We start from the raw sequence: 20,524 nt of genomic DNA, 5'->3' as shown, positions 1-20,524 counted from the left end.
TTTTTTTAATTTTCTTTATTATTTTTTCTGTTTTGGCCACACCTGCAACATATGGAAGTTCCCAGGCCAGGGATCGAATCCAGGTGCAGCTAGGACCTACACCACAGCTGTGGCAACACTGGATCCCTTAACCCATTGTGCCACAGCAGGAACTCCTATAACAATTTTTTTTTTCTTTTAACGACTGTATCTGAGGCATATAGAAGTTTTCAGGCTAGGGGTCGAATTAGAGCTACACTGCCGACGTACATCATACCCACATCACCATTGGATCTGAGCCACCTCAGGTTCTTAACCTGCTCAGCCACAATGGGAACTCCAACAATATTTTTTAAGTGATGAGTCTACAATGGCGTGTCCATGAGGGTTCACTGTACTGTGGTTTCAATTTCTCAGTATGGTTGAAATTTTTCACAAGAAAAATATTTTAAAAGGCAAAGCCAATGTGTAACTTTTCAAGGTATAAACAATAAAAGCAATTGGAAGTAGGAGTTCCTTTCATGGCTCAGCAGTTAACAAATCTGACTAGGATACATGAGGATACGGGTTCGATCCCTGGCTTCTCTCATTGGGTTAAAGATCCAGCGTTGCCATGAGCTGTGGCGTAGGTGGCAGATGCGGCTCAGATTTGGCATTGCTGTGGCTATGGTGTAGGCAGGCAGCTGCAGCTCCTATTCCACCTCTAGCCTGGGAACTTCCATATGCCGCAGGTGCCGCACTAATTAAAAAAAGTAACTAGAAGCAAATAAAAGCAAATACTGGCCCTGTGATTCTCTTTGATGGGAACTTCACATGCGTTATTTTCTCTTCTGCACTATCACTATTCTCTTTAAAAAAAAAAAAAAAAAAAAAAAAAAAAGCAAAACTAAACAACAACAACAAAAAAAACCCTCCCAAATCAACAAGTAAAAAAAAAAAAAAAAACACCAAGAATGTTGAATTCCTGGGATGGCCATCATCTCATTATTTTTCTACCACTAAAGTGCCCAGAATAGGTGGCAGAAAGGAAGCGCTGAGTTTCCTGATAGGCAGAAGATGACACGTGGGAAGGAAGCCATTCATGTACTTAGTCTCCCAACTCCATCTAGGAAAGCAGATTTTCTCAGCTGTGACAGCACTGGGTTTGGGGAGGTGTGTGGATTGACGACACAGAGGCTGGGAGCACATTCCAAAAGGGATCCTGCGGCAAAACTGTTGGTGGCTTTCATCCAAACTGCTCTGAAAGTGTGCATTCTGGGAAATGAACATTTGCACAGCAAGCTATAGACTCTGACCTTGAGGTGTTCTAGAACCTACCTCTCAAGTTTCAAGTTCTGACCGATATGAACATTTGTCCTGGTGCAGGAGGGTGACTTTTGCTTCATCAATGTCCAAAATAAAGTAAAATGTTTAAGGGCTACAAGAAATCGTCCAACTAACCGTGACAAATGACTCAAAGTCCTTCATGCAAACACAGCTTGTCCCAACTCACCAGCCTACGTGTCTGAGATGAGGCTCCTCATCCAAGGCTAATTTATTTTATTATTATTATTATCATTTTTTTTTTTTTGGCCGAGGCTGCAAAAGTTCCCAGGCCAGGGATCGAACCCTTGTTGCAGCAGTGACCTCAGCCACAGTGACAATGACAACACCTGATCCTTAAAAACGAGGCCACCAGCGGACTCCCAAATCTAATTATTCTGTGTTGATGTGTTTGAAAGCCACATGCAGGGCCTCCGACCATGAACCTGAATACCTGAAAAATTCAACTGAAGGGGCTGACCATGTTCCTTCTAGAGGGAGAAAAAGCTTTCCAGATGACAGCATGAGGTTTCACAGTTTAACAGGTGATCGGAGTCATATCTGAGAGACTGTACCGCCCACTTGATAGAATTCCTCCAACCTGCCACCCACAGCCCCAGCTAACTGTCACTTTCCAGGCATCTGGAGACCTCCTTCAAGGGATTTCTGCAGCACTGCCATACCAGGACCACGTTTCCACACACTTGACATGAACGCGCTGCTTATTCACAATGCTTCACATCCCCTGTGCGTTTCTTTGAGAGAGGTGTGAAAACATCAGCTTCATAAGTCATCTTCATAGGCAACTGCAGCTCCCATGTGACAAGCATGTGATGGTCAGAAGCCCGGGGCACAGAGGCAGGGGAGCCCACTGAGAAACGGGTCACCCAGCTGAGACTGCAGTCACCTCCTTCCTGACCTCTACCCTCAACTCGGACCAAACTGAAACATTGTCATCTCAGCAGTTTACTGTGTGCCAGCAACAGAAAAGAAACCAGACTCTGGCCAACCTAATCAGGAAGGGAATATATGGGGACGAAGGGGGAACACACAGGACATGAAAGAAAGTTTGGAAGACAGGCTACAGGAATGGACTGTACAATGTGGGGAATATAGCCAATGTTTGGGAATCACTGTCTGTGAATTGTAACCTTTACAAATTGCATTAACAGGAGTTCCTGTTGTGACTCAGTGGGTTAAGAACCCAGCATAGTGTCCGTGAGGATGTGGGTTTGATCCTTGACCTCACTCACTGGGTTAAGGATCCGGCATTGTCACAAGCTGAGGTTACAATTGCAGCTTGGATCCCGCATTGCTGTGGCTGTGGCATAGGCTGGCAGCTGCAGTTCATATTCCACCCCGAGTCTGGCAACTTCCACATAATGTAGGTGTGGCCATAAAAATTAAAATTAAATTTAAATTTAAATTGTTTTAACAGTTTAAAGTTCCCACTGTGGCGCAATAGGATTGTTGGTGTCTCTGGAGCACTGGGATGAAGGTTGATCCCTAGCCAGGAACAATGGGCTAAGGATCTGGCGTTGCTAAAGCTGTGGCATAGGTTGCAACTGTGGCTCATATCTGATCCCTGGCCCAGGAACTCCATATGCCACAGGGTGGCCAAAAATGAAGAAAAAAACAAAAAACAAAAAACAAAAAACACATTGCATTAATGAAAAAAGAGAAAGGTTGAAGAATAGGCTCAGGAAGTAAAGAGCTGCCCAGGAAGTCCTGGGGAAGGAACTGCTAGAAAGTTCCTATCCCCCAGCCCAGGAACATGCCATTGAAATAAACATTTTCCAACTGTTGGCTTTTTCCCTTACTTCACTCAAGAAAGAGTCAGAGTTCCAGAAGAGATCACGCGATTGGTCAGTCTTACATGTCCAACCTCCCTCTGCCTGGGTACCAGGGTGGGAAAAGGAAAAACCTGGCAAGAAGAGCCTCTAGAAAACTGTGGTTTCTCCAGTGTGTGGGTGTGGTACCCAGGCAAACAACTGAATAAAGCTCCACAAAACATGGGAAGAGATGAGATACAGTGGGAACCAAGGCCCTGTAGGAGAAGAGGTGGGATGCTGGGCAGGGAGGCAGGGACCCAGCCATGGGGTACCACGTCCATGGTCCTATGTGAACCAGCCCCACTTGGAATCATGCATACATAAACCACCCAGCTGTTTGCAATCAGCCTCCTGGCTACTGGTGTCTCTGGGCACTTCAGGGATGTCTCCACCCTGCAGGTCAAAGTGACTTTCCAGGCCAGGCCACTGGGTGTGGCTGGGTCCCTCTGGAGTGGGGGAGGGCTGTCCCAAGCCTAGATGCTTGTTGGGTAAGACCCCAGCTGGGGGTAGGGGGAGTGTCTCTGGGAGGGGAGGGGAGTCAGGCCCTGCAGGGATGAAGAGCTGGCCCTCTGGCTGGTCATGGCTGCTGGACTGCAGGTCAGTGCCCCAGCTTGGGTATAGGGCTTACCTAGTTCTGGTTGAAGGACCCCCCACGGGAGGAGTGAGCTGGCCTCATCTGATGTCTGTGGCTGGATTAGCATCTGAGTCCCTGTCTTCCATTGTGTGAGGAACATAAAATGCCCTGCAGTTATCTCTTTTTCTTTTTGGCTGCACCCATGGCATGGGGAAGTTCCTGGGCCAGGGAGCAAACCCGAGCCACAGCAGTGACCCAAGCCACAGCAGTATCAGTTCTGGATCCTTAACCTGTTGAGCCACCAGGGAATTCTCACCCTGTTGCTATCTTGTTCCTCCAGTCCTGGGGTCCCCAAGAAGCTCTCCTTCCTCCTCCCACCTTTCAGAGCTCTGCTGAGTTTCCCTCTGGTTTTATCTCCAAGGTTGATAGCTGTACTTAGCAGGACCATCGTCTGTTCACCCAAAGTTGAAAAATTTTGAAAAACCTCTCCATGCTTGAATATGCTTAGATTTTTAAATCAGTAAACACCTATGTTTTTGATAAGCAAAAACAAAGTAACATTTCCTAGCAATCTATAATAGATTCATATAAACATTTTGTGACTCATGAAAAAAATCTTTCCTCCTCTAAATTCACTGTCAACCACCCACCAGCACTATGATGCTTCAGAAACGTGCCTCTGTTAGAAATCCTAGCTGACCAATGACTATCAGAGTTTGCTCATTTTGTTCTAAAAGCTTCATTGTAAACAGACTCACGTACATAGAGAATAGACTTGTGGTTGCCAAGGTGGGGGTGTGGGTGGAATGGACAGGGAGTTTGGGGTGAGTAGATGCAAACAATTCCATTTAGAATGGATAAGCAAGGAGGTCCTACTCTACAGCACAGGGAACTATGTCCAGTCTCTTGGGATAGACCATGATGGAAGATAATATAAGAAAGGGAATGTGTATATATATGTGTGTGCATATATATATATATGACTGGGTCACTTTGCTGTACAGTAGAAATTGGTACAATGTTGTAAATCAATTAATTATACTTTAACAAATTTTTTTTAAAAAAAAGGCTCCCTTGTGATCAACTCAAAAGGTTCAAGCAGAAGGCCCTGGGAGTCATCTACCCAAATATCACACAGGCCAGAAAATTAAAGTCCTACAAGGTGATGGGCCTCAAGCCACACAGCCACAGCCCCATGAGCTGATCACTGCTCAGCACCAAAGGATCCAGAAACACCAGGGCTCCCTGGACTCTACCTCTTCCTTCATCCAATGAGTGTCTGTGTCAACTTATCCAAGGATTCCGATGTCACTGCTTGGCTCTTACACAGCCGCCACCTCCCTTTGGGTTCATGGTGACATCCCCCCCTCAAGCATGGCTGCAGCCCATGAAAGACAATAAATCACAGGGCTGTTTTCCTGTCCCATTCACCTTTCACTCCACCAGAAGACAGAGCATTTGGGCTGCTTTATTTTTCATCAATGGTCCTTCTAGTCCTCAGCTGGAAGATGCTGCCTGTGGGATACAGAACTTCGCTGCAGGAATAAATTGCAGGTATTAACCATGCTGGTAGCAAAGCCACTAGCTACAAAATGGATTTACTGCAGTGGCAAGGGCTATGGGAAGTTCAGAAGGTTTATAGAGTCTTGATTTAGAAGGCCCTTCGTCTGTAGCTGCCATCTGATCATTCTCCTCAAACAGCTCTGTTCTAGCCCCCACAGACATGACAGAAGGTCATGTATTCTTGCTTGAAATGTTCTTAACTGTAGACTTTACACCTGGCCAGCAGGACACAGGACACATGCCCCCCCTTCCCCTGCTGCCTGGGAGGAGCAATGCTCAAATGCTCTGATTGTAAATGTTCTCTGTCCTGCAGGGAATTCTGAGAGACAACTCCCAAAGGAAGGCAGACTCTTGGAGTAGAAAGTCAGGGAAAACCCGGGATCAGATGCTGTTTTGTACTGGAAGAGGTCCAGTGCATCCTGTGAGAAGCCACCTGCTGTGGGACCTGCAGTCATCTAGTCACTCATGGGGCAGAGAGGAAGGGGCTTCCAGAGACAGCTTGAGAGGGCAGTGCTGGGACATGACAGCTGGCCTGGGGCACTGTCACATATCTGGGCTGGAAAAGAGGCCTGCAGACAAAGCATTTTTCGGGGACAGCCTGTGGGTGTGTCCAGAATGGGAGGCAGAATCACCTGTTGGCCTCACCTTTCACTGACCAAAAACTGGCCCCACGAGGCCTTCATGTGGCCCAACACATGTTCCAATCAGCCAGGGAAAGGCTTTTTTCAACCCTATGTAACTGACTTTTTTTTTTTTTTTTTTTAATGGCCTCACCGGAGGCATATGAAATTCTCAGGCCAGGAATCGAATCCCAGCGGCACCTGCGACCTATGCTACAGCTGTGGCAACAGTCTGGATCCTTTTTAAGCCACTGCGAAGGCTAGGGGTTGAACCTCCGCCTCTTCCACCGCAACCCACCACTGCAGTCAGATTCCTAACTCACTGAGCCTGGAGCGGAACTCCTTAAATGACTTTTTAAAAATTATTTTGTCTTTCTCATCGACAGCTACCTTTTCCTTCATTCTTTTACATTCCCTTGGTTTGGGCAAAACTTTTGGTCAAAGTGGGCAGGTCACGGTGCATGAGCTGCTCTGCAATGCCCAAATCCCTGATCCAAAGGGCATGACCCACGCTCAGCAGAGGAAAGCAGCCCTAGGTCAGGCTCCCCGAGACCATCCCCCGAGGCAGACTCTCGCTAGCGGGAATCCTCAGCACACAGTGGTGTTTGGGACTATGATTTATTAGCCCAAAGGACATGAAGCCGAAACAGCAAAGGGGAAAAGGGCGGGGCCTGGGGAACCAGGTGTTGAGTCCTCTCTGGGGACTCACACAGGACAAGTTTAATTCCGACAGCGCTGAACTGTGACAGCACAACGGAGACTTAGCGCCCTGGGTTCACTGGGAACTGGTAACCTCTGCCTGGGATGGGCCAGAATCCTAGACTGGGGGGGAAAGCTGGTGTCAACACCCATGAAACAGTCTGTGCAAATGGTCTGGACACAGGGAGCCACGCTTGTCAGTTGGGGAACAGTGGGAACCCTCTGGAAATCCAAGATCCCAGATGCCCAACACCAGCCAGCCTGGCCAGCAGACTTCACAATGATGGCAGCCTCAGACATATGGAGGGATTCCTCCTCCTGCTCACACCGTGGTTCCCAGATGAGAGTGCATTTGAGCCTCTGCTTCACCTGCAGACCAAGCCCACATGCCGGGTGGCGTGAGGGGGATTAGAGACCGCTGATAGCCAGACAGCATCATCAGCTCAGCCAACCCAGTATCAGCTCTGGGCCGGTAGGGACACTGTCCTGGTCTCTCGTCCATGCTATTGTTACTAAAAATCCACTTTTTTTTTAACCTCTGACTGTCATCTTGTTTTTCTACAAGAGCTAGCTATCAGGTGCTCCTGAGGAAAATACTTGCTTTCCTACTTGCCTCAGTACCCCCCCACACTCCATGATTATAGCCAGCCCTCTCCCAAGGTTACTTTTCCCTCCAGCATTGCAAGACTTCTGACCCTCAACATCATGAGACTTCTGAGACCCCAGTCCCACTGCAGCCATGTAGATGATATGCATGCTCACAGGTGTTTATCTCTATCTCTGTGTATCTCTCCTAGATTCATTCATTCTACCCCCAAACCCAACTGCAGCTTAGAAGTAGCAGGAAGAACAGCAGCTACTGCTGGGTATTTTATGAAAATATGGTGTTTTTAAAATAATTTTTTGTCTTTTTTTTTTTTTTAGGGTTGCACAGGCAACATGTGGAGGTTCCCAGGTTGAGTCTAATCAGAGCAGTAGCTGCTGGCCTACACCACAGCCACAGCAACGGGGGATCCAAGCCATGACTGCAACCTATACCACAACTCACAGCAATACCAGATCTTTAACCTACTGAACGGGGCCAGGGATTGAACCCTCGTCCTCGTGGATACTAGGCAGGTTCATTAACCACTGAGCCATGAGCAGAACTCCTGTTTTTAAAGCAATTTTTAAAGCACCATGGTAACAGGACAATTAAGATCACAATGGAAAGAGGAAGCAGTGTTAATGCAGGGACAAGAGAAACCTAAGGAATTCTGTCAAAGAGTGGTGGGGCTCTTAAAGACGGGCTTCCCCAGGGATCAGCAGGGCCAGCTTCAGCCCAGGCTCCTTTTGAGCCCTTCAGGCCATCCGACTGCCTCCAGTCACAAAACTCAGAGTTGAAGTTTGGATTCTGCCACCTCCACTTCTTCCCCACTCACAAGTGCAGAACTAACCACTTAGCCCCGGATTATCACAAGAGCCTTAACTAAGCTCTGGTCCACCTGCTCCAACCCATTTAGATGTGTGAGTGAGCTGACTGAAGGCCATCCATGCCCACTGCTCCCTCACCTTTCTTTACTATATACATTTTCTAGTTCCCCTTGTGGACAAAGATGACTCTGACATTTCCATTTGTTTTGTTTTGTTTTTTTATGGCTACACCTTTGCCACATGGAAGTTCCCAGGCTAGGAGTCAAATCAGAGCTGCAGCCACAGCCACAGCCACAGCCATGCCAGATCCGAGCAGCATCTGTGATCTACACCAGCAGCTTGTGGCAACACCAGATCCTTAACCCACTGAGTGAGGCCAGGGATGGAACCTGCATCCTCATGGACACTATGTAGGGTTCTGAACCCACTGATCCACAATGGGAACTCCATGACTCTGGCATTTCTGATCAACAAGGAAATATTTCTATCTGTAGGAAAGTTGCATTGTCAAGATCCAGGACAAGACAGACACGCTGCTTCGGGAGTCACTGGGAGAACTTATAGGGGGACAGAGGCAGCAGTGCAGGTGGGCTCAGGGCCAGGAAGAAGGATTCAGCCCTGGGGACAAGAGACAGCATTCGCTGTTGCCACCCAGGCTCAGGGGCCAGGGGGCAGCCGAAATATCCCAGCCTATCCAACCTCCATTGGCCAAACCCAAAGGTTAAGAGAACTACACGCTGGGGACTCCGGGGAATAGGGCAGAATAGGAAGGAGGAGAAGGTGGGTCCAGATGCAACCAGAGGGCACTGGGCACAGAGCCATCCTGTCTAGATACAGAGACGGGGTCCCCCAGAGAGAGCCCTCCGCCTTTGCTTCTGCTTCTTCCTGCCTGGGATGTGGACCAGCCACCTGAGGGTGCAGCAGCCATGACCGTGAATGCAGCAGGGCACAGGGAGGCTTGTGCTTGGAGCCCCAGGGTGCCTGCCTCCACACTTGCCCCATCTCCTCCAGTATTTTTATTTCTTTGATTATTTGTTTGTTTTCTTTTTAGGGCCGAACCTGAGGTGTCTGGAAGTTCCCAAGCTAGGGGCTGAATTAGAGCTGCAGCTGCCAGCCTACACCACAGCCACAGCAACATGGGATACAAGCCAAATCTGCAACCTACACCACAGCTCAGGGCAATGCCAGATCTTAACCCACTGAGTAAGGCCAGGGATCGAAGCTGCATCCTCACGGTTACTAGTCAGGTTCATTACCGCTGAGCCACAGTGGGAACTTCCCAGACAGTACTGAAAGGCTCTGCTGTGATTTGGAGCTGGACCTAACAGCTGCACCAGTTTGCATCTGAACTTATGACAGCCTTGTCAGTTGGCAGTGTGGCTCCATGTACATCCTCTAATTTGAAGAGAGAAAAACAAATACATGTGCCTTCCCCTTAAATAAAGAGGTAAGTGAGTCACCCTTAGAAGGATGGGGAGAAGAGTTGGGGTGAGAACGCAGGACTCTAGGTACTCACCAACCCCACTGCCCACCCATCTCTCCTGCTGTCCCAGCCCAGCTCCAGGGCCACGTGGCTCCAGCCAACATCAGCATATTTCCTTCCTGCCCCTCAGGCTGTCATGACAGCCTTCCCTCCAACTTGGAACCACTCATTTTTGAAGGTCAAGGACTGTTAAGAAGCCCCAAAAGAGGAAAACTCAATGATCAATAAAAATGGGGAGCTAAAAACTAAATGACCAATGTAAACAAACTGATGAAACAATCTACAGTCTAACAGCAGAATGATTCTCATACAGTAGATTTGCAAAAAAATTTTAAAAAAAATAAAAAAAAATTAAAGAGTGATAATACCCAGTGCTGGTGAGCATATAAGGAATAGGAAACTATGTATAAATGGTAGGAGGGTCAATTCCTAGAGTCTTTCTTGGAAAAACATCTGTCAGAGGCATAATTTAAAAGAATATAAACATATTCTGACCCATAAATTCCTAGAAATGGATTCCTTAAAATAAAAATCCTAAGAATACATCTATAGGATTTTTATTATAGCACTGTAGAGGCAAAAAATAGAATGTCTTTTAATATAACAGTTGAATAAAATTGTGATGTATATATGCAATGTCACATTTCAATGATATCTCCATAAAGCTGGGGAAAGAACTTCCCAATTGTGGTGTATCCATATCATGGATTACCATAAAGCAAATTCAAAACAATGAACTAGAAATGTATATATTGGCATGAAAAACGTTCATGACACACTTTTTTTTTTTTTTTTTTTTGGCTGCACCCAGGGCATATGAAAGTTCCCAGGCCAGGAATTAAACACACACCATAACAGCAACCCACACCACTGCAGTGACTACACTGGATCCTTAACCCATTACACCACAGGAGACCTCCTTTGACACACTTTTGAGTAAAACAAGTTATAGACACAGATACACACATAGGGTCCATCTCTATTTTTAATAAACCAACAAAACCCAAAAAGGTCTAAATATGGGCATACAGGTGTTTACACTTGATTATACAGTGGGGAGAAAGGTGTGGAAGGAGCCATGTTGGTTACCTGGGCATGGGGAGTGTGATGTAAGAAATCTGGAGGGGAGAGCTAAGGAAAAACAAACAAACAAACAAACAAACAAAAAAACAATAAATATAAGAAGCACGATTTTTCATGAACAGTGACAGACACTGCCCTGTGGTGACAAGCAAAGGATTCAGATCTCTGCCATCATGACTTTAAGAGCCCACTCCACAAACATTTTGAATTTGGGGGGGGGATGGGCGCCCCAAGGCATATGGTGCTCCCTGGCTAAGGATCAGATCTGAGCTGCAGCTGTGAACCAAGCCGCAGCCCAGTGCTCCCAAGACCCTGCAGATCCAGTTGTGCCACAGGAGCTCCAACATAATTGAATTTTTAAAGGAACCTAGAGACCAGTGCTCTGGGTCCAAGAGCAAAGGATGTCTGCTGTTACAGACTGTGACATTCTGCCTGCACATGCCTCCCAGGACAGGAGGGGAGCTGTCCAAGGTATTGTGTTCCACACCACGACATCTGAAGAGGACCACACACACACACTTTTCTCTCTGTCTCTGGCTGCCCCCTTCTCTTCCTTTGCCCGTTCCCTCTCCCTCTCTCTCCCTCCTCCTCCTCTCCCACCCTCACCTCTCCACACCCTCATCTGTTCTCTCCCACCTCTCTCCCTCTTTCTCTCTCTCTTCCTTCTTCTGTTCCCCCTCCTTCTTCTTTTTTTTTCTCTCTCCCTCTCCCGCTTTGTCTCCCTCCCTTCACTGCCTCCTCTGGCTCTCGCCATCTTCGGGAGGGCTCAGGGCTCAGACTCCTGCAGAATCTGAGTGACAACCACAACAGCATTTACTGAGTGACCCCTCTGGTCCTCAAACCTGTCTGCAGGACGGGTGTTGTTAAACCCACTCGATATCCAAGGAGACTGAGGAACAGAAGAAAAAAAAAAACCTGGACCAATTAATACCTGACTACTAAGCTCCTACTATGCACCTGGCATGATTCCAGGCAGGAGCAAACTAGACAGAGGTTAAGGAACTCCCTGCCCCATATCATACAGGGCAGAGCCTGTGGCTGCGGGAAGCTGTGAATGTCCCAGGACCTGGGCCCTTTCCTCTTGCATCTCTGTGAAGCAGCAAGCAAGGAGCTTGATGGGGCAGGAAACAGGACAAAAAGGAGGAGAAACAAAGAAAGGACAGCTTGCTTTTCCAGCACAAAAGCCACAGAGAGCTTGGCCAAAGCTCACTCCAGCAGTACTCTCCCCTTGAATGGACCACTGGTCCCCATACCTGGTATTTTTCACCAGCCTGAAGCTGGGGTGTTGGGACCCCACTCATTCTCACAAATCCACTTTGTCCCACCACTGAGATGCTGCCATCTCCCATTTTTCTGGAACCTCCAACCTCTTATCTCACAGCCAGTGGTTCTGAGCCCTTCCTGTGAGCCAGGCCTACCACTGAGACCTTACCAGTTTTTGTTCTGTTTAATCCTCACAAACAGCTCCTCTGAGATTAATGCAAAAGCTCCCATTCCAGTTAAACACACAGTGATGAGAATGTTTAGGAAAATCAAAGGATATGCTCACATCTGATAGCTGGTAGGTGATGGAACCAGGATTTAAACTCAGGTCTGTCTGGGTGAATGATTAAGAAGGTGTAGTACATCTATTCAGTGGAATACTACTCAGCCATAAAAAATGAAATAATGTCATTTGCAGCAACATGGATGCAACTAGAGATTCTCATACTAAGTGAAGTCATAGAAAGACAAATACCATATGACATCATTTATACATGGAATCTAAAATAGTACACAAATGAACCTATCTACTAAACAGAAACAGACTCACTGACATAGAGAACAGACTTGTGGTTGCCAAGAGGGTGGGGGAGGGAGTGGGATGGACAGGGAGTTTGGGGTGAGTAGATGCAAACTATTACATTTAGAATGGATAAGCAATGAGTGTCCTACTGCGCAGCACAGGGAACTATATACAATCTCTTGGGATAGAACATGATGGAAAATAATATGGGAAAAGAAATGTATACATATGTATAACTGGGTTACTTAGCTACATAGCAGAAATTGACAGAATATTGTAAATCAACTATACTTTATTTTTTAAATTAAAAATAATAAATAAATAAATAAATAAAAATAAACAAACTCAGGTCTGTCTCCATCTAAATGGCATGTCTCTTTTCCCTAGCCTACATTTCTTTTCCTGTAGCAAACACTGACTTAGGGCATGAGCAGGGAGCTCCATAAAAGCTCTGGTCACAGTGTCACTAAGCATATACCAGTTGCATCTCTAGGCAGAAATAACAAATAGATTTCATCTCACATCAGCTTCCTTTAATGCCTGTATTTAATGGCACTGAGAAGATTTTAGAGGCTGTAACCAGGCTCAGTAGGAAAGAACATCATGGAGAATCAGCAGTGTGTGCTGTGAGCAAGAGATGGAGGAGGGTCGTATGTTTTGATTAGGATAATTTAGGTTCCAAAGAGCCAGGGCAAGGGCTTCAGGCAGGGCTGGACCTAGTAACTCAGATGATATTGCTCAATTTCTTTCTAGGGTCTAGGCTGCCTTTCTTGGGGTTGGCTTCAATACCTGACTCTGATTCCAAGCTAGGTGCTAATAGGTCCAGGTATTTTAAGCTTTCTTATCCACAGCTGGCAGGAAAGGGAGAATATCTTTAAGACAACATGGCAACCACATCCCCCAGACACTCTGATTGGACGAGCTGAGGCCAAGATATGGATCTGAAGGTGGCCCAAGAGACAGAAGGTATCAACAGCTGGCCTAGGTCACATGCTCTACCCCTAGAGTGGAGGGTACAGTCAGCTTCCTCTGAGCCTTGTGAATCTAGAAACTAGAGGGAGTGATGGGAAGGGAGATGGAGGTGGAGAGACAATCAACAAACCTCCACTATGCCATGTGTATGACATCACTCCCCTGGAGGAAGGCTTGTTCCTCCATCCTAGAGAACACAAGCGGGAATACCTCCTCTCCTGTCTGCACGAAATGCAAACCCAGAAGACTCCTTCTCCCCCTCCAGTTACATGCTCTTTACTTCCACATTTGCCACCTCTGCAGAGATAAAGGAAGGCCCTGTTAATGTCCCTCCAATAATTGACCTCCGTGTTACTCCTTAGACCAGGAATGGGACCATGGAGTGAGATGAAACACCCTATAATATAACCAGCTTCCATCCATTTCCTTAAAAGGGTAATTACCATGTATAACACTTTAACCCCATTTTCTCTAAGAAGGACTTTTTGGGTTGACCTAATTAAACTAGGAGTGAATGTAATTAAGGGGAAGCATATGATGACGTAGGAGGCACAAATGATTATTTAGACAGTATATTAAACCCTGTCACTGATACAGTTATGGACAAACACACTGCTAGTTCTGGCCTTGGACGACATCATTAACACTCATTTGCAAAATTGCTCTGGGCTCCATGGAGCTTCTTATGAGAGTTACACTTCCTGAATATCTTAGCGCTCTTAAAAAAAAAAAAAAAAAAAGCAGAAATCTGCACATCCGTTGATTCATGCAAATGTTTCTAACCATTGGATACCATCTTCAAGTTGCCCAGACAACTAAACTATTCCTGGTCTGTCAAAGTCATTTAATTCATGTACTTCCTGTTAATGCAGAACTTGGGTCCATCCGCAGGCCTCCGAGGACAGAAGGCACTTGGCTGTGACTGTCAGAGCATAGATACTCAAGCTCAGTGCTAAAAGGGCCAGGAGTCCCGCTGCTTCCTTTACTGAGCCTCCAGCAGATACAAGAGCCAGCCCACCTCCCCGGAAAGGGAGGTGGCAGGAGGCTTACCCTCCATCTCCACTGAGGTGTCATCAGCCTGGCTTTGGAACATGATGAAGTTGCTGCCTCTTTGAAACCAGGAGCACCCCCCTCTCCCAATTTGTGACTCAGGACACATCCCCATCGATATGATTGTCAGGAGAGGACAGAAAGAATTTCCCATGGATTTTACTGAAAAGAGTAACCTTGATCTTTGATCTTTGATTTTTCATCTGCTTTCCAATCCACCAGATCTCATACAGGATGGTCCTTCATGGTACCCAGGGGGTCTTCAGATATAGATCAGGCAGGTATTTCACTACTCATAGAGTGTATAAATCATGGAATCATCAGCAATTTAATATTCTCTCAGCATTTCTTTTCCAACAAGAAAGGCTACGTTTGTTGCCAGATTTTATACTCTAAAATACTTTGGACACTCCTTTTTGGAGGAAGTGTGAGCTGACATCAGGTTTTAACCCTCAGGAAGTCCCCAGAATCTAGCTGTTGTTTTCCTCATATTTATTCCTTGTATTTGACTTTTTTTTTTTTTTTTTTTTGTCTTTTTGTCCTTTGTTGTTGTTGTTGTTGCTATTTCTTGGGCCGCTCCCGCGGCATATGGAGGTTCCCAGGCTAGGGGTCGAATCGGAGCTGTAGCCATTGGCCTACGCCAGAGCCACAGCAACGCGGATCCGAGCCGCGTCTGCAACCTACACCACAGCTCACGGCAACGCCGGATCGTTAACCCACTGAGCAAGGGCAGGGACCGAACCCGCAACCTCATGGTTCCTAGTCGGATTCGTTAACCACTGCGCCACGACGGGAACTCCGTATTTGACTATTTTTACCTTCTGTTTCTAGCAAATTTTCCACTTTAGATTAAGTGATTATAAAGTTTGTGGGGTTTTTTTGTTTTGTTTTGTTTTTTATCTTTTTTAGGACCGCACCCACAGCAAATGGAGGTTCCCAGGCTAGGGGTGGAATCGAAGCTGTAACTGCTGGCCTACATCACAGCCACAGCAATGCCAGATCTAAGCCACATCTGCAACCTGCACCACAGCTCACGGCAGTGCCAGATCCTTAACCCACCGAGCAAGGCCAGAGCTCGAACATGTGTCCTCATGGATACTAGTCAGATTCATTTCTGCTAAGCCACGACAGACCTCCTTTTTTTTTCTTTTTAGGGATGCACCTGTAGCATATGGAAGTTCCCAAGCTAGGGGTCAAATCAGAGCTGTAACTGCAGGCCTACATCACAGCCACAGTAACTCAGTATCCCAGCTGCATCTGTGACCTACCCCACAGCTCAGAGCAACGCTGGATCCTTAACCCACTGAGCAAGGCCAGGGATCGAACCCACATCCTCATGGATACTACTCAGGTTTTTAATCTGCTGAGCCACAATGGGAACTCCTAAAGGGTTTTTAAAAATTTAGTTATACATACATTGATTTAAAGGAATATAATAGTATTATAGTGATAGTAATGTTACCAAGCAGATGGGCAAAAATCAGGAAGGTGGTGATTCTCACAGATAAATATTTATGAAACAAATAAACAGTTATCTGTCTTCCAAAGCCATAGGGTTCCAACCCCCTGGTCTAATGCCCCATAAGGTTCGCTTTTCACTTTTTTCCTGTGCTGGCTGGCATGGCTAGTTACCACTTTCATGAACCCACATTATCATCTCACAACATCAGATTCATTGAGCAGCTAGTTCATGTCTTATTCATTCCTAAATCTTCCATAGCACACAGAGCAGAAGCACGGAGCTCATGGCAATGCCGGATCCTTATTCATCCAGTGGTCAAGGCCAGGGATCAAACCTGCATCCCCATGGGATACTAGTCAGGTTCGTTTCCGCTGAGCCACAACGGGAACTCCTAGTGTTCTGTTATTTTTAACAAAACACACTGTAACTGAAACTGGTATGGAATCTCCCAAATTATGATCTCATGAGGGTAGGATGGTCTCCCCAAAGGAGGACAGGTTCCTGGGCAAAGTGACCAGAGATTCTTCCCTCTCCTCTTGGTAAAGACAGAAAGATCAGGTCCTCTTCCTTTAGTTTTTTCTTCCTCCTTCAACTTTCCCAGCAGAGGACTGCTCAGCAGGTGGGGAAAGATTCCTGCTTTGTCATTGAAATGGGCTGTGTGGCCTTCTTTCTACCTACTCCTGGGGGGCCTTGAACTTTTTCTTGCTGCGTAGCCACATTGGAACAATCATCCTGTCGGCTGATGGAATTTAAAAAAAAGAGTCAGGCAAAATGCCTTCTTCAAAAGCATTGAGATGGAAATATTTTTTTTTCCCTAGCTTTGTAATGTAAATAACCTTGAAGTCAAAATTCCAGCAACAGAAAGCAAATGTACCATTGCACATGAAAAGGATGGGAAAGAGATCCTAGTCATATTCAATTGTACAGTGATCTTGCTTGTAATAGGAGCCACGAGGGAAAGGGAGGAAGAAGGGAGAGAGGGAAAGAAAGAAGGAAGGAGAAAAGGAAGAGAGAAAGAGTCTGAACCTCCACACTGGACTTTCATCAGAAGTGGGGCTTAAAAGCCAGAATTAACACATTTCTTGCTCTTGAGGTTTCTTTTTTTTTAATTTTAGTTTTTTTGTTTTTGGGGGTTTTTTTGGGTTTTTTTGGTTTTTTTTTTTTTTTTGTCTTTTGTCTTTTGTCTTTTTAGGGCCGCACCCAAGGCATACGGAAGTTTCCAGGCTAGGGGTCTAATCAGAGCTGCTGGCCTACACCACAGCCACAGCAACGCAGGATCCAAGCTGCATCTGTGACCTACACCACAGCTCATGGCAACATTCACCCCACTGAGTGAGGCCAGAGATCGAACCCGCAATCTCATTATTCCTAGTCAGATTCGTGTCTGCTGTGCCATGACAAGAACTCTGCTTTTTTTTTTTTTTTTCTCCTATTTTTTAAAATTACTCAGAAATTACCTTCGATTTATGGCACCAAATTGGTAAAACTGGAAAAAAAAATATGCTTTTCCAATATGTTAGTATTCATTCACTCATTTAATGATTCATTCAATCATCCAATCAATTAGTCAACAAATAGATGTGTTTACTATGTGTCAGGGAAAACATTCTGGGTGCTTGGAAAACCGAATAAATAAGGCAAATCCCCTGCCCTGGTGAAGTCTCTATTATAGTAGGTCACACAGACCACAGGCACCCAAACAAATTAATGTGGTTTCAGGGAGCATGGAGTCCTATGGAATAAAATAAGTGTTTCACAAAACCTATCATCACAGCACATTATGGAGCATTTTGTACCCTCATTACTTCCAAGACTGAAATAATGATGACTTTTACCTACCTGGTCATGATGGATTTCTTACCTCCTGGGGAACAGACCCCTCAAGTTCAAAGAAACCTAAAATTCCCCAGTTTACAGAGTGGAGCTTTTGTACATGCATTACCAGCGCCCATCAAATAGGGAACTCAATCAAGTCAGGATTTTAGAAGCCACAGTTCTGGATGAACTGCCTAGAAGATTTTTAATGTGAACAGCCTCTACTTTCCCTAGTCACTGACTTCATCCATGGCCTTCATCTGACAAAGCCATGTCGTCATGGGAACCAGATCTCGTCCAGGGCCACAGGTTAAAAATTAAGCTCCACCTGTGGCCATGTACCCTTATCAATCTCCTCTCAGAAAGCCCTTTCATTTGAACCGGGCAGCTGGCTGCTCTCTGTTGATAGCATCTGCCAGTGGCAAAGGCTCTGTTGCCTGGTTACTAATTGGTGATGGGGACAAGCCCTGGCTGGACAGCAGGTCAAAAATGCCTGAAGGCTGGGCATGGCGACTGGGGCAGCGTAAGTGAGGAGGTGGCAGCAGCCGGATCCCTGGCCCTTTGAACTGAGGAGCCAACACAAGGCACAGGAGACAAAACCCTCCCCCTGGGAGGCTCCTGGAGGCGTTAGGAACCCCAACATACCGGACACAGCAGCATTTCCCCGGGATGTGCCACCAACACTATGATTTGATGCAAGAAAAGAGAGACAAAGGGGCATCTGGATCTGAAGAGCAACAGGGCGTAAAGGACACTAGGAGGTTGTGCTCACCTTTCTTCCGGCCAAAGCATCTGGCTTTGCTTTGAATGTGGTCTGGTGAGAACCAGTGACAGGGCTAGAAAGAGACCCAGGTCAGCCTGATTAAGCAGGCAGTCCTTATAAATCTGAATAAAGATTATTCAGACATTTATTTGTCAGTCTGAATTTAAATCTCGAACAGAGACACCCAAACACAAAACCAATGGCTGCAGCAGATCTATCCTGGGGTCCCTCCCAGGGGAAGCATCCTGAGGGGCCTTCCATTCATATCCACTCCCTGGCTCTCCAGGCCTCTCCTTCCCATTTTTTCTTCTAGAAAATGACTCTTCTTAAGATCACCAGAGTTAGGTTCTGCTGTTTGCGTCTGCAGGGCTGCCAAAAAAAAAAAAAAAAAAGGTACCACAAACTTCGTGGCTAAAACCAGAGTCCCCCAGTTCTGGAGGCTGAAATCCAAGATTAAGATGCCCCAGCAGGGGTGGCTCCTTCTGAGGCATGAGAGGGGATCTGTCTCTGCCCCTCCCCAGGTCCTGGTGGTCCACTGGCAGCGTTCCTCAACTCGTAGACACATCACCCCATCTCTGCCTCAGCTGCACATGCCCTTTTCCAGTGTGCGTGTTTGTGTCCAAACTTTCCCTTTTATAGGGACACCAGGACCCACCCTAATGACCTCCTTTTGATCAATTACCTCCACAAAGACCCCCATCTTCATATCATACTGGTGAAGTAAGTCAGAAAGAGAGGACAAATACCATATGACATCATTTCTATGTGAAATCTAAAACATGGCACAAATGAACCCATCTACATAACAGAAACAGACTCATAGACATGGAGAACAGACTTGTGGTTGCCAAGGGGGAGAAGCGAAGGAGTGGGAGGGACTGGAGTTTAGGGTTAGTAGATGCACATTTTGTATTTTAAATGGATAAGCAATGAGGTCCTACTGTATAGCACAGGGAACTCTATCCCATCTCCTGGGATATATATGTATAACTGAGTCACTTTGCTGTACAGCAGAAATTGGCACCACATTGTAAATCAACTAGACTTTAATAGAAACGAAAGAAAGAAGGAAGGAATGGGAAGGAAGGAAGGGGAAGGAAAGAAGGGAGGGAGAAACAAAGAAAGAAGGAAGGGAGGGAGGAAGGAATGGAGGGAGGAAGAGAGAAGGAAGGAAGAAAAAAAGATCCCATTTTCAAATAAAGTCACATTTTCAGGTACTGGGGGGTCAGACCTCTAACATTCTAGGGGAAATACAATTCAACTCATAACAGATCTCTAAGTGATCCAGAGTGGACCACCCATCTAGCCATGGAGAGCATATGGAAAGCTACAAACTAGGATCCCATTGTGTTAGCAATGGGTAGGCGAGCAATGTGCTCTGAGATCTGGCTGGATAAAGAGGCCTGCAAGTTCAAAAGTGCACCTCTGTAAAGAAGAAGAGGTGGTCTTTCAGCAAAGGATGAGTGAATTTTTTTTTTTTTCTTACCCCAGTTGCTTGAAAAGCATGGTCACTCTTACATGGGGAATAAATTCAGCTGAACCTGAAAACTCTTGATCCTGGAAATGGCTTCAGGAAATGGCTTCTAAAAGAAGGGTGTTAAGATTTGGGTGGATCCTCTCCACGAGTGAAAAGTATGGAGCCCAAGAACTGAGAGTATAAAGTTCTGTTGCCTTTTGAGCCTAATTGTAGAGATGTCAAGTCAATGGGGAGATAGCAACACGTCTGAGAACCCTAAGTGCATGGTTAAGGGACACAGATTAAAAGAGGAAATGGACTCAGAAACCCCAAATCCTGTCAGAGCTTGGGATCAAGCTGTTCCTGAAGTCAGAATATGCTCTCTTCATGTACAAGAGTCACTTAACTCCCATTTTTGCTTAAGCTACTTTGCACTGGTTTTCTGTCATCTGCAAGCTAAAGAGCCCTGACAAACAATAGCATAGTGCAGATGGGGGCCCCAAAGATTCTTCTGAGTACAGCCACACCAGCAGCCTCTTTTGTCTTAGTTTAGGACAAATGAAAGCTCCATTCCAAGGTCTGGGTTTGCCAAGATACCGGAGTGAAATGGACTCACGCCCTCAAGACCCATATGCCACAGCTGAGAGTCGGTTTCTCAGCAGTTTCTGAAGC

The 20,524-nt window shown here is 46.1% G+C and overlaps 1 protein-coding gene across 12 annotated transcripts in view; it reads right to left on the bottom strand.

The window, feature by feature from the left end:
- RIMBP2 (RIMS binding protein 2) overlaps window positions 1-20,524 on the bottom strand; it is a 327,445-nt gene that overhangs the window by 193,420 nt on the left and 113,501 nt on the right. The gene's annotated exons all lie outside the window — the stretch shown is intronic.

The sequence above is a fragment of the Sus scrofa genome, chromosome 14 (genome assembly GCF_000003025.6).
Source record: "Sus scrofa isolate TJ Tabasco breed Duroc chromosome 14, Sscrofa11.1, whole genome shotgun sequence".
Classification (NCBI taxonomy): domain Eukaryota; kingdom Metazoa; phylum Chordata; class Mammalia; order Artiodactyla; family Suidae; genus Sus; species Sus scrofa.
The sequence above is the reverse complement of the archived record's forward strand: the minus strand, read 5'-3'. Positions and strand labels throughout refer to the sequence as shown.